This window comes from Triturus cristatus, chromosome 5_2 (assembly GCF_964204655.1).
Source record: "Triturus cristatus chromosome 5_2, aTriCri1.1, whole genome shotgun sequence".
Taxonomy (NCBI): Eukaryota; Metazoa; Chordata; class Amphibia; order Caudata; family Salamandridae; genus Triturus; species Triturus cristatus.
In genome coordinates, this window is record NC_140588.1 from 362,437,932 (window position 1) to 362,453,618 (window position 15,687).

The following is a 15,687-nucleotide window of genomic DNA, read 5'->3' on the forward strand; positions in this document are numbered from 1 at the left end:
GTGGATGGTTGTGGGTGTGTGGTTGTGAAGGTGTGTGTTTGAATGTGATGAGGGGGTGTTTGTGAAGGTGGTTGTGTGAAGGTGTGCAAGTGTAAGGTGTAGTAAAGGTTGAAGTCTGGTGCTGTGGGTTATCTGTGGGGTCTGGCAGCAGTGGGTCTGTTGCAAAGGCTCATGGTTTGTGTGTGTGGGCCCTTTTTATTGGTCCATTTGTGGGTGTGGCTGTGTTTGAACTTTGGGTGGGAGTGTTATAAGGGGTGGTTGTGTTTTGGGCCTCTGTTTACCTGTTTGGCTGTTGCAGGTCAGTGTATTGGGTGTCTTTGGGCTTGTTGGACGTGTTTTGTGGTGTTGTGCGATTCGAATTGACTCTCCTTGTGGTGTTTTGCAGTGTCCTGGTTCAGTACGTGTGTTTTACGTGTCTGTGCGGTGCGTACATCGGCCATGTTGTTGTACAGTGCTCACATTTGCTATGGCTTGGTACGAATCATACATGCGCATGGCTGGGTGAGGGTGCTGGTGTAGGGGCCTCGGGTAGGGTGGGTACAGGCACGGGCAGGGTGTGGGGGCCTGAGGGTACATGCCGTACATACGTGAACCCAGGGTAAGACGCGTGCATGGGGGGCTGGGGGTACGGCGCATACATACGGGGTGCTGGGGGTACGGTGTGTGCCCCCACCCCCGTATGGACGGTGCGTACCCCCACCTCCGTATGGACGGTGCATACCCCCAGCCCCCGTATGTAAGCACCGTCCCCCAGCACATACCCCCAGCCCCCTGTATGTACGCGCAGTACCCCCAGCCCCTGTATGTATGCGTTGTACACCCTGCCCCCCCGTATGTATGGTGCATACCCCCACCCCACCCCATAGGTACGGAGCAAACCCCCCCCGTAGGTAGGGAGCGTACCACCACCCCCGTAGTGGGGGTCCGCACCGTACATATGGGGTGGTACCCTCTGTACCTAGGGGGGGTGGGGTTCGCTCCATACCTACGGGGTGGGGTGGGGGTACGCTCCGTACCTACGGGGTGGGGTGGGGGTACGGCACGGACATGGGGGAGAGCTGGGGTACGGCGCATACGTGGGGGGGTGCGGGGGTGATCGGCGCGTATGCGGGCACATATTCGGACGTCTCCATCGTTGCTATGGGAGTTCGCACCGTACGGTGTTTTTTACATATGGTTGTGCATTCGGACGGACGGGACGGATCGTACTTGCGCGCTCGGACTTCTGTTTCCCGATTCGTAGGTAAAACTGTCCGGGGACGTGTCGGACACTATTTCCAACCCGAGGACGTGTGGGGAAATTTTCCCAATGCGAATCGTATGGATTTTTTCACATACGAATCATACTTGCCAGTTTGGACGGCACTTGTACGATTCGTACGGTAAAAAAAACGGATACGAGTCGTACGGGGGAAATTTTTAACGGATCGGAATCGACCCCTAAGTAGAAAGAGCCATACTTTTAAAAAAATACATAAAACAACACCATTTAACCTCCTTTAAACAGAGTCATACTTTCTTAACATGTATTTCTAAATATTATTGAAGCAAATATAAATGCCAATCTGAGTAAAGAATTTGTTGGATAGCGGGAGGGTAAAAATTACTATTCCCACTCCAGTGAGTGCAACAGTAGGGAAAGCGTTGGATAGCGGGAGGGTAAAAATTACTATTCCCACTCCAGTGAGTGCAACAGTAGGGAAAGCGTTGGATAACGTAGGGGTAAAAATTATTATTCCCACTCCAGAGAGTGCAACAGTAGGAAAAGTAATGATTTCATTTTTTTCAAAGAATACATTAATTATCAATATCAATAAAAAAAATATTAAAATTAATTACCAATCACAAAAATATTTAATAATTAATTAATTGTAAATATCAATAACTATTTTTTATTAAAAATTAATTAACTATTAATAATTATTTCACATCTAATTAATTTTCAATCCCAAAAATGTAATAAGTAATAACAAATTTACCAAAGAATAATTCATTAACAATACATTATTTATCAATACACACAAATAATTTCAATAATTACTTAATTACAATTAAATGACTTCACACCCTAGTCCCCTATAACCCACAACCCACTACAAATAATAAATTAATACAATTAACATAATTATCAATTAATCAATTAATAAAAATTGATTACCAATTAATAAAAAATTAATTACCAATTAATAATTAATTAGCAATAACTTAATTATCAATACAAATAAATTAAAATGTATATTTACTTATTTACAATTAAATTGCTTCCCACCCTATTCCCCTATAAACCCACAACCCGCTACAGAACTAAAACACAAAATTAAATTAAAAATAATTAATAATTCATAAAAATTAATATTTAATTGACTATAATTAAATTACTTCCCACCCTATTCCCCTATAAACCCACAACCCGCAACGGAATTAAATTACTTAAAAATTAAATAACATAACATTCATTACTTTAAAATAATTAATAATACATTACAAAAATGATATATAATTTTAACACATATACTAGCATACATAACACACAATTTATTTTTTAGATATTATGGAAAACGATATTTTAAATTTTAAATTATGGAAATCGATATTTTAAACCCCAATTTCGATATTCTATCCAACTATATTTTGGTAATTCGATATTCTGGCCTCTCTATATTTTTAATTCGATATTCTGTCCAGTCGATATTTCAAATTCGATATTTTGAGCTTTTACCCCGCCCACCATCCTAATAGACACCGTTGTGTAAGAAACATGACTTTCCTAGGTTATTATTTTATCATGAACACCAATGTTTTGTTTCCAGCATGCATTAACTTCCTCACAACATAATACATTTGCTTGGTGATTCCCTTTTTAGATATGTATTATATGGTTTCCTCATGTTACAGGATATACTTTTCCCCAAAAATAGTGCTACAGGTGATATTATATTGTACACTGTTTCTGTATTGTACACTCCTCTTCACCTCTTCTTCCTGCACATTATAATTTTCACTGAAGAATTTGTACTCAAGTTTCACTTGGGTACCCATTAAATGGAGGGAATATGTCACTGGAAATCTCTGCATATCCCATCAACTGCCTTCTCACAAGGTTGCAATCACTGATCATCTTCAAGAAATACATCTAGGGAATCCATGGTAGAAGCACAGGTTCTTCTAGCATATCCTGCACCTGTTGTGATTCCTAAATCTCAGGTGTCAACTGAATCTTTGACTTCTTCTTCAAATAAGCGTCCAAACAAATATCCTCTCTCTCCAGTAAAGTCATCAACCATCTCTATGGAACTAATACTAGAGGAAATAAAAGCTTTGAAGTCTTTCATGGAGGATACTACTAAAACATTTAATAATCTTGAAGATAAATGGTCAATCATGGACAGGCCTATCTCTGAGCTAGAAACAACGGGTCAGTGATATCCAAGACTCTACAAGCACAATTAACAAAATATAATCGGAAATAAATGACCTGAAAAGAAACACTGAAGATCTTGAAAATAGGAACCAGAGAAATAACCTGTGCATTTATGGTTTACTGAAAATGTGGATGGTAATGACCCGCTCCAATTCTTTAAAACATTCAGGTCATGACTGACTTAAAGAGGACTACTCACCTTAAAATTTAATGCACTCCCTTGAATTGCCTACTGGGTTATGTTAAGCAGCCAAAGGGCCATAAGATGGCCTACAAATTTCTGCAGCTGGCCCTTGTATTGGGCAGTTATAGAGTTGCGATCACCTGGATTGTTCAGCATATAACTGAACTCGAACATTGGTATAGGGACATACAGAAGTGGTTGCTAGCAGTGGAGATGCACATGAAGATGAGTGGGCGGGATGAAAAAAGTAGAGGAGGATCTCCAGGACTGATGGGTCGGATGTCATACATTTCTAGATCCGCGTGCAGACACTGACTCCACAGAACTGCTGTATTATGTTTAAGGCTCCCTGTTTTCTGTTTTTACAGATTGTTACAGATAATTGCAGACAGAAAACAACGTGTATTCTGTCTGCATTTATTTTTAAAAGTGGATAAATACAGGTCCCATTTGCACGTTCACTGCCAATCAGCAATTTTATTTAACTTTTACTATTAATGTACAGACACAATTATTTCTTACCAGATTGCGTCCAAGCACATTGCACTTTCTAGTAGCATTTCCAAACCAATCTGGGTAGGCTGACATACTCATTCCTTGTCCTTGTGACAATATGGCAACCCAGAGCATACTGCACTTTATGTTATTGTGCTCGCTCTACAAAGAAGCAAGGGGAACATTTTTAGCACCACTTTAAAGGGATATCCAGACCTCTACATACGTTGATGGGTTCCAATATTTGCAATCATTGGTTACTCCTGTTATCTGTATTGTGGTCTCCAATCATATCAAAGTTGCAATGGCCATTAGAAAGCGATATGAACAATAGCAAACAAATAGGATGAGAAAAGACTTTGACTGTGTAATTTTAATTATTCAGAAATGTTATAGTTGGTGATATTTTAAATTTTTCTGATTTCATTAATAAGGATATGTAAATTTTTAACCTGTGATGTCTGTTCGTTAAACAAATAAAGTTATTTTGACTTGGATAAATACAGAAAATTGTGCTTATTTTAAGTGACTCTCCCTGCTGTCTTTCATGAATTGTAGCTCAACAGCTGAGCAGATGGACAGCATGAGAAATTAAAAAACAGGATGAAAGTTCTTTAAATAATGGCATATGTCAACATATATTTGTGGTATAATGCAAATATTTAGTGGATGTATTGTTATGTAATATTTGGGAGCTCAAATAGCTAAATCGCAACATACCTCATAGAATGAGTGAGTTTCTATAAGTTAAATAAATATGGAAATGTACAGTTTTACAACTTCATTTACACACAAAATAAATATGTATATATATAGATAAAGGGGCCGATTCCGATCCAGTATTTTTTTTTTCCGTACGACTCGTATCCGTATTTTTTCCCGTATGAATCGTACAAGTCCCGTCCCACCCGTGAAGTACGATTCGTACGGGAAAAATACATACGGATCGGCCCGATCCGTACGAATTCGATTGGGAAAAGTTGTACGAGACGGACCCGGACACTTTTCCGTACGAAGCCTAAAAATACAGTCCGACCATACAAGTACGATCCTGACCGGCTTTCCGATTTAGGATTCATATGGAAAACGTCCCATACACGGGGAATGACTTTACCCGCTACAAAGCAAACTTTGTACGACTCGTATCCCGGGAAAAGTAGTTCCCGGGGTGCGAGTCGTACAGCCCCCCCATGCATATGTATGCACCTCACAACAACATCGCGTATGTAGACACCTTACAACAACATCATCGCGTATGTACGGTGCGTACCCCAACATCACAACATCATCGCGTATGTACGGTGCGTACCCCAACATCACATATGTACGCACCCCACAACAACATCATCGTGTATGTATGGTGTGTACACCAACATCACGTCTGTACGCACCTCACAACAACATCATCATGTATGTACGGTGCGTACCCCAACATCGCGTATGTACGCATCCCACAACAACATCATCGCGTATGTGCGGTGCGTACCCCAACATCGTGTATGTACGCACCCCACAACAACATCATCGCGTATGTACGGTGCGTACCCCAACATCGCGTATGTACGCACCCCACAACAACATCATTGTGTATGTACGGTGCGTACCCCAACATCGCGTATGTACGCACCCCACAACAACATCATCACGTATGTACGCACCCCACAACAACATCATCGCGTATGTACGGTGCGTACCCCAACATCGCGTATGTACGCACCCCACAACAACATATTCACGTATGTACGTACCTCACAACAACATCATCGCGTATGTACGATGCGTACCCCAACATCGCGTATGTACGCACCCCACAACAACATCCTCACGTATGTACGTACCTCACAACAACATCATCGCGTATATACGGTGCGTACCCCAACATCGCATATGTACACATCCCACAGTTTCATCACGTATGTACAGTGCGTACCCCAACATCGTGGATGTATGCACCCCACAACAACATCATCGCATATGTATGGTGCGTACCCCAACATCGCGTATGTACGCACCCCACAACAACCTCATCACATATGTACGCACCTCACAACAACATCATCGCGTATGTACGGTGCGTGCCCCAACATCGCGTATGAACGCACCCCACAACATCCTCACGTATGTACGCACCTCACAACAACATCATCGCATCTGTACGGTGCGTACCCCAACATCGCGTATGTACGCATCCCATAACAACATCATCGCGTATGTACAGTGCGTACCCCAACATCGCGTATGTACGCACCCCACAACATCATCGCGTATGCATGGTGCGTACCCCAACATCGTGTATGTGCTCACCCCACAACAACATCATCACGTATGTACGCACCTCACAACAACATCATCGCATCTGTACGGTGCGTACCCCAACATCTCGTATGTACGCATCCCACAACAACATCATCGCGTATGTACGGTGCGTACCCCAACATCGCGTATGTACGCACCCCACAACATCATCGCGTATGCATGGTGCGTACCCCAACATCGCGTATGTACTCACCCCACAACAACATCATCACGTATGTACGCACCTCACAACAACATCATCGTGTATATATGATGCGTACCCCAACATCGCATATGTACGCACCGCACAACAACATCATCACATATGTACGCACCTCACAACAACATCATCGCATATGTATGGTGCGTTCCCCAACATCGCGTATGTACGCCTCTCACAACAACATCGCGTATGTACGCACCGTACATAGGCAATGTAAAACAGCACAAGGAGGGTCTATTCGACTCGCACAACACCACATAACACGTCTACAGTGCACAAAACATGGAAATGACTGACCTGGCCACATCCAAACAGGCAAACAGAGGGGCAAACTCACAACCACCCCTTATAACACACCCACCAAAAATTCAAACTGAGGCCCACCCACAAAAGGACCAATAAAAAGGGCCCACACACACAAACCATGAGCCTTTGCAACAGACTCACTGCAGCTAGAGAGCACACACCAACAGCTGCACCCATCCACCTTAACATATACACCTTCACACAATCTCCTTCACACATACTCCCTCTTCACATTCAGACCCTCAACTTCACATTCACACCTACACACCAACAACCATACACACCCTCACCCCACACCATGCCCACAGACAAGAATCCAAAGTTCACAAGGGAGGAGCTGGAGATCCTTGTCAATGAAGTCATCAGAGTCGAGCCACAGCTGTTTGGACCATTGTTCAGACAGACCAGCATAGCCGAAAAATCACGCCTGTGGCAGAGGATCGTCGATAGGGTGAATGCTGTTGCACCCATCAGAAGGACCAGGACTGAATGCCAAGCCAGCTGGTATGATCTGTGGACTTCAAGGACTTCCAGAGCCTGGTGAGTACACAAACAACTTACGTAACATGGGGGTAATGGCATCCACACCCCAACTACACAAAATGCACGCAACTACCCCCAAGCCCTTACCGGCCCTTACCGGCCACAACCATAGTCAAAAACAACTCTAATGCCAATAACATGTGTATGCCCCATTGAGAAAGCAAGGCCATGCTATGTCCCATGCTACACGAAGCACCAACCCAAGAATGGATGTCCCGTATGCTGGGAGGGTGGGTGTCACAAAACGCATTGTTGAACTCCAAATCAGACACAATTGCCCTCATCCCATATGGCCCAGGTACATACCCATGCACCATGCGCAATGCACAGGGATTGGGAAAGTACTGACAAGATAGCTGACACTTGGCCCGGGTGTAGGCAGCGCAAGGCCCTCCTGTGACCAGTGCAAACACAAACACCAAGACAACAAGGTCAGATATCTAGGACAGGAACTCACACTCACTGTCATGGCAGCATGCGCCATGGGGGGACAGCTACATCACCTGGGAGCCCCAGTGCCAAATCACACTACACCCACCAGCAGGTCCTGTCACACACACCCCTTACACAAGCAGACACCCCCGGGACAGGCAATGGATTTGCCCACTGTCTCAATGGACATGTAACACAACAACACCAATACATAGCCGAAGAAGCATCCAAGCCAAAAATCTACATGTCAAAGACTCAGGAGAACATATCAATCTGTCCCCCGCAACATGCCCATCCACAAGTGAACATTGAGGAGAATGCTAGGCACATACAACTACCAGAGGAACAGTGCAAAATTGAATGTGTATGAAACATGGATGTTGCATGAAACAGCATTAACATTGTCTGTCTCTCATACACAGGGCAACGTGATGATTCTCCCCCCAACAATGGGGGTGAACAATCACAGTAACCTGATCCCCCTGGCAGCGACGCCTCTCAACACTCCGCGGATGACCCCGACCGACCTGGACCCTCTGGTGTCCAAGCCCCTGCAGCACCTGGTTCAGGAACATCTGTGCCAACCACCACCCACATTCCTGCCACATCCCAGGAGACACCGAGGAGCCCTGCCCGCAGTGAACACCTGAGCCAGTCTGACCAGGAGGTACAAGGTGCACCAGGCACCCAGGAGGAGGCAGACAACACTGCCACTGCCATCCCTCAGGGGTCCCGTAGACCCGATGTGCCCACAACGGCAGCCCAGGCTCATCTGGGCAGGGGTGGTGGGAGTGGAGGCAGGCGGAGGCGAGAACCTGACCAGCCAGCTGAAGGGACCGGTATGTCACACATAGACAACATCATGGACGCATACCGGCGTGACACCAGGGAGTTCATCCAGGTAGTGGTGACCCTCACAGAGATGAAGAACCAGCAGGCCGAGCATCACGCCAGTCAACAAGAACACCAAGGACGGATGGAGGCAAGACTGGCTGAGCTCCTGGCGGTGCAAAGGGACATAAGCCATTCACTCCGTCGGATCGCCGACAACATGGGCAACCCTCCCTGTGCCACCAGGCGAAGACCACCACCAGCCACAGGGAGGGAGGAGGAGGAGGATTCGTCCGACGGAGCGTCCCAAGCATCGTCAAGGCCTGCATCTGAGGGTCCCCGGAGGAAGGTGGGTCGTCCACGGAAAAGACCGTGAGATGCAGCGGACCATCCACATCTCCCAGGTCACCAGGCGTGGCACCTGGCCTCCATGTGCGACAGCATCATCTCATTGACTGACATCATCTGCCAGATGGACTTGCTGGTCACAGTCTGACCAATGATGCCAAACACTGTGGCCTGGACTCTGATGACTTCAAATGCCAAGGATCCCATCTCCCCCTGTGAACTTTGGATTCTATGGCCCCTGTATTGCACCTTTTTATGTGCACAAATCACGCCCCAGACCTATAATAAAGAAAATTATAATTGTAATTTTATGTTACAGTCATTTAGCATGAGTCCACAACATACGTGTGGGGATATGTCAAAGTATGCCTGAGTGTGGAACTAACTCCAGCCATCCATACACTTAGATCTGAGTCCGGTCGAGGACACACATGGGTCACAATGTATCACCAAATACAGACATGGAGCCCAACCCTCACCCGAGATGGCCTCAAGCTGCTGAGGGGGGGGGGGGCTTGCAATACTGCTCAGACAGACCAATTTGCCAGAGTATCATGAAGGTGTAGAGGTCATGGGTCATGTTGAGGTGCCCGGGGAGGGAGTCCCAGGTTTGTTTTGCGAGGTGGGAGAACTATCTCCTGCATGCAGTTGTTCTGTGGATGTGATGAATGGTGGCCAGGGTAAGGTGGGCTGCACGGAATTGGGCCAACGGAGTGTTGGATGACAGACGTCCAAGGTCAGTTTTGGGTCTGGGGTTGTGGACTGCCTCCTGAGTGCAGTTCAGGAGTCTGAAGGTGATCCTGCAGCAGACAGAGAGCCATTCTAGCTATCTCAGGTGGACGGTGATGTGGCTGGGGCGGGGGATGAAGATGAGATGTGCGGATGCACCTGAGGAACTTCGATTTTCGATCACGATCGTATCGACCCGCCATTTTGTGGCCCGCCGCCATTTTGTGTTGCCATCACTTAGGCAGCACGGCGAACAAAGTCTATTCGGCTTTTTCTGTAGCCTGGTGTCGAAATACGCCTTCGGCCTCTATTTGCAAAGCTGGTGTTAGAACTAGCCGAGTACACTAATCCCTGTCTGGCTTTTCTAATCCCTGTTTCAACTATCTGTTGGCTCACATTATTCTTTCCTGACTTTATCTTATCGACTGGCCTTCACTGTCTCCTGCTAGCATTCTCTCGTTTCACGACTGTCCTCCAATACACACAAACGTATCTCGCCACCTGCAAGTTAGTTATGAATCTGTCAATATATCAGCTTGAGGGTGGGGTGACAAACACAGTTGGAGGAGAGGTCTCTTCGAGTCATCTGATATTTCTGTTTTCAAACCTTTCCTATTGGTTCCGCCTTGTTTTCCAACTTTCCTTATTGGCTCTTTCTTATATGCTCTGGGAGTGTATCTCGTTAATAATTGTATCATTGTATAGTATTTAACTTGATGCGCCACAGAGTGAAGTGGCAGTCTCCTGAGAACCTGCTTTGTGTACTTCTAGGATAACTGTACTAGCTGCAGCTAAATAAGTCTGATCTTCTAACGCCGACAGAGTGTCCCGTGTCTCTGTGTAGCGAAGCAGGTGAACTCCGGAGATATTGGGCGTACCCTGCGCCGCCAGGCCCAAAAGGTTCTGGTTCTTCAACTGACGCCCAACGTGGGGTGGCTTCAGTGGTACCGGTTCTGCTCGAAGGTCGTGAGGAACCCCGCAAGAAAATTCCGGAGGGTTCGCGAGCCACACTAAGCGACCCCTGTATGTCGAAAGTGGTCCGAAGGTCTTTTGCAGCGCGGTTACTCCTTCCTGACGGCTACTGATGACCGCTGCCCTGACTGCCGCCCTGCTTTGGCCCTTCCTTTGATGATGTATGGTAAGGCGAGACGATAGACGGGCCTCTGTTGGTGGAAGAAGACGTCCTTAGTTAAGTATTTTCGTTGGGTCGCGCCCACAATTTTGTTCTTTGTTTGATTTCCTTAGGTTTCTTGGATTTATGTTTTGCAAAAGATAAAGCCGAGGGTAAGTGCATTTGTGCTGCGTAAACTGAGTTTTACTCCCTTGAAGTTTGTGAACAGACAGGAGACATCTCGAGATGCCTGGTCTGACTAAGTTTGGAAGAATTTGTTGTCTTGGTTATAATAGGGACTCCCGACTTGAGGACTCTTGTCCGATTCCTTCGGTTGGAACTCCCACATATGAGCTCTATTCGAAACATGGTATCGGCCCCATTGCCTTTATTTAAGCATGGACTCGATATACGAAGAAAGATGGTGTTCTCAAATGGCCAGAAAACGGTAGCTTTGATCCAGATGTGCTAGATAATTTGGAAGCAGTTTTATTTAAAAGAAAAGCCCAGCCGGCAATGATTGACTCTTTCCGCCTTTGGCGTAAGGAAGCCAAACAGAAAGAAATTAAACAAGCAAAACGAGATAGGAAAGCACAGGGTATGACAATTATACAGGCTGCCCAACAGTTCAAAAATGATGAAATTGATAATGCGACTGAAATTTCAGAAAGACAACATCGTATGGCGATAGATAAATGCTATCCGGTGTTGCCTGTTTCTCCTTCTGATAATAAGAAAGATATAGAAGAAGATCCCTTAATGTCCCACTTATTAAGGTTGCCTCCGCCTTATGCGCAAAATGCCAATGTACCTCAGCCGTTACAGCCTGTTCAGCCGCCAGTGGTACTTCCGCCTGTTCCGGCTCCTTCTCATTTGCCACCTCCAGTATCACCGCCCTTGCCGGTTTTACCGTTAGTCTCAACTTCTTTGCCTTCATCTCCTGATCTTAGCTCTCCTTTGCCTTCTGCTCCTCCTGCAATTACCGGTTCTTCTCCTGTCAGTTCCCCTGATACTCTGTCTCCAATTCTAATGTCTAATTCACCGTCTGTGCGTAAGCGTCTCACAGACTCTGTCACTAGTATTCTATCTCCTTTCTTTGGAGCTTTTAATGTGTCTCCGGCTTTTGCTCGAAGACAATCTCGTAGTCAGTTCCCAGATTTTGAGGAACGAGAGAAGCTAGACTCTCTTGCACGAAGATGGATCAAGAAGGGTCCACAATATAGTGTGCTTGATATTATGCCTACCTTTTTGCTGTGGAATGCGCCTACAAAAAGATATGTTTTCAATGGAATGTGCGACATTCTTATTAAAGAATGGGAAGATGTGAGTTTGAGTCCGATCTCACAAGATCTGTTAAATGTTCAGACTGATTTTGAAAAAGGACTTATTGTAGGTTCTAAAGTTGAGGAAGCTGTAAGGACACTTATCTCTTATAGATCCTTATTGTTTTCTCAGATTTTCCTTGATTATGATCCGTCGGTTAGACTGACGTCGAAAAATTACCCTATGAGAGAGGTTCCTCCAGTATGGAAGGAGGCAGTTGCGGCTGTAGGTGCTAATGCGCCTATTCCTGCTCATTTCCAACGTATATGGGTACATGTCCCTTGGAAGAGAACTGAAATGTTGGCTCTTAAGCAGACTCTACCAGATCCTCGTAAAAACCCTGCAGTTTATTACAAAGAATTATCGCAGACAATTGATGCTTGTATCATGAATCTAGCAGATATTGATATGCTAATGGGTAATGTAGTCCCACAGACAATATGGGCTAAGATTCGTAGAGAGGATCACGCACAGGAACTAGGTGCTACTTGGGATGTTATAACTAATACAGACAGAGACCAAGTGGGTGGCGCAAACCCTGATGCTCTGATCTCGGAACTCCCTGGTAGAATCATTACGTTAATGAAAACTATGATGCCTGCACTGAGAGTTAATTGGGATAAATTAGCAGCATGCAAACAAAAGAAAGATGAAAGTGTCTCTGACTTCTTTACTCGTTTCGAGGAGACATTTATCGACCACAGTGGTCAGGACATGGCTACCGAGGGTGGACAGCGATTATTCGTGGACAAATTTGTATTCAATTTGCTTCCCGAGCTGTCACATAAATTAAAGGATTCAGAAAGTTCATGGGCTGTTTCTTCTTCTGCCCAGATATTGGCTACTGCACAATATTACGAGAACAGAGATAAGGAAGCAAAAGAAAAGCAAGAGAAAAAGACGAAAGAATTAAAAACGAAGGTTCTCTTACAACAAGCCTATCCTCCACGTTATGCTCAGCCTCAAATTCAGCAGCCTTCGCAGTTTCAGAGGTTGTATCAAAAACCTGAGCCATACAATCCGCGACCTTTGTTAGGTCCTAACCAATGTGCCTATTGTAGAGAGGAAGGTCATTTTAAGAATAGTTGTCTGGTTTTATTGCAGCGCAATGGAGCGTTATCTGCTCCACGAGGTCGTGCTGGCCTCCAGCCAGCAAACAGAGGTAGAGGTCGAGGTACAAAGCAAAAATGGGTGTCAAGGGAAAGAACGCGCAACCAGCAAAATTTCACACCATCAGTAGTATTGATACTTGATTATCCTAGTGCGGTGCTTTCAACTAGAGGATAGGCACCCTAATCCTCAGAACAATAATCAAATTGATTCATGTATTTTCTCGTGTTGAAGCACTCACAAATTCACCAACACAGTTTCCTATTAATGTCACAAAACTAAATACACATTAAAGTGGGCTTCTCTTCTTCTTTTATTTTCATATGAATCTCCAAACTTCTTATATTCATAACATTCTTCCACTCCCAACGCGTTTCGTCGATAGGGATTAACCCATGCGACTTCCTCAGGGCTGGAAGCAATAAATAATACACATTGGAGTATAGAAACACATTTGTTTCATATTCCATAGCCCACATGATTGAATGTGCAAAGGAAAAGCATGCTGTGTGACATATCATCAATATAATCACATCCACATGATTAATTAACACAGTAAGGAATTCGACCAATCGTTTTGACACTTCAAACTAAAAAGATTCAGTCTAAAATAAATTAATTAATCACCATTGTAGCAGTGAAACACTCCAAACACTCGTGATGGCACCGTTCTCCCAACAGTAAACCCAATCAATTAGTCATGCCTTAAACAAAGCCAAATTGTACCTTGATCTTGTATAACTGCCTCCTAAATTCAGAAAAATATATAGAACCTAGTCAGACACACTGCGGTATGCATGAGGCAAGGATGGCGAGGGTAAATACCAAAATTTAATTCATTGAAGCACATACCTTAAAACAATTTGGGTTGAATAATATCTGTGCCTCCTTCCTAATGGTCTTTTATTATCCAACAACACCTACAATGCAAATATAATTGTAAGCAACCCTGCACTAAAGATAATATGTCAATCATACCTCAAGTCTTAATAGACTGAAATACAATCTCACCTGATTTCAATGAGTAGAGTACGTGACCATTAGCACAATTCTTAAGGCAATGATCCTCAAAGTTTGTATTTGAAGTCTCTGAAGTACGGAGACCTATAAATCAATGTAAACATCAAAATTTCAGTATGTCTCCTAACATACTGCACAGCGTCCCCCAATAGTCTGATGTCCCTCTCCCATTTTACTCACTTTTAGCAATCGCAAGCGTCCCCAGATACGGAACCGTCTTCGTGTCTGAACGCGTCGCGTGTATTGACCCTCTTAAACAATCCAGTAAACATAAACGAGGTAACTACGCCGTCGTTTGACGAGCGCCATTTTGGATAGGTTTCGAGAAAACACCAACATAAATAACGGACGCCATTTATAAAATGTTAAGAAATGATGCACCTTGAATCTGAGCTATCTTAATAAATAGAAAGCATAGCGATCCACGAATATAATCGCAACCATCGTTATTATGAGTTATACCCCGCCAAACCTATGATTTCTTAATTAAAAAAGCATAGCACTCCACGAAAGTAATCGCGGACATAATTATTATACGTTATATCTCGCCTTACATATGATTTTAGTTACCAAGAAATAGTGCCAATTATACTAAGGCAACCTAATCATCTTACCGCAGTAAATCATTTCTGTTGTTGTAGCAACAGATAGATAAAGACAATCTCCAAGTACTCAATTAAATCAATCCATTTTACCCAGCTATTAAACAAATAGTCACCAAACACCGTAATCACTGGTTAATCGGACCAGCACATCTTTAATTATTAAATTCTTTGCTGATATAATATAACATGAAATAAGTACCTAAGTAGAATATACTAGGAACTGCACGAAACATACAGCTAGAAAATAGCTAACAACTAAAAGCAACATCGCAACTCCAACAAGCCATCACTAGATCTACTTAATGATCACTCTTTTGCTCAACCTGTCCAGTCCATTAAATTCTCATTCCCCTAGGAAATACTGTAACTCACGGTCATAGTTAAGACCATCCTCCACAGCCCTCAAGCGCATGATCCATCTTGCCTCATGCCTCCGCAGTGCGAGTTCTCTGTTACCTCCACGCGCTTCCCTCTTAACATGCTCAATGCCACAAAATTGAAATGATTTGTGTAAACCTTGCGAAGTGCAGTTATGTATGTGTTCCGCAATTGGATACCTGTGATCATTATTCTTTACCGCTCTCCAATGTTCAGCAATCCTATCTTTAAGAGCCCTTATTGTGCTTCCCACATATATTTGCTCACACATACAATTAATTACATATACAACATATTTAGTACTGCAATTAATGTTAGTCACAATGTCATACA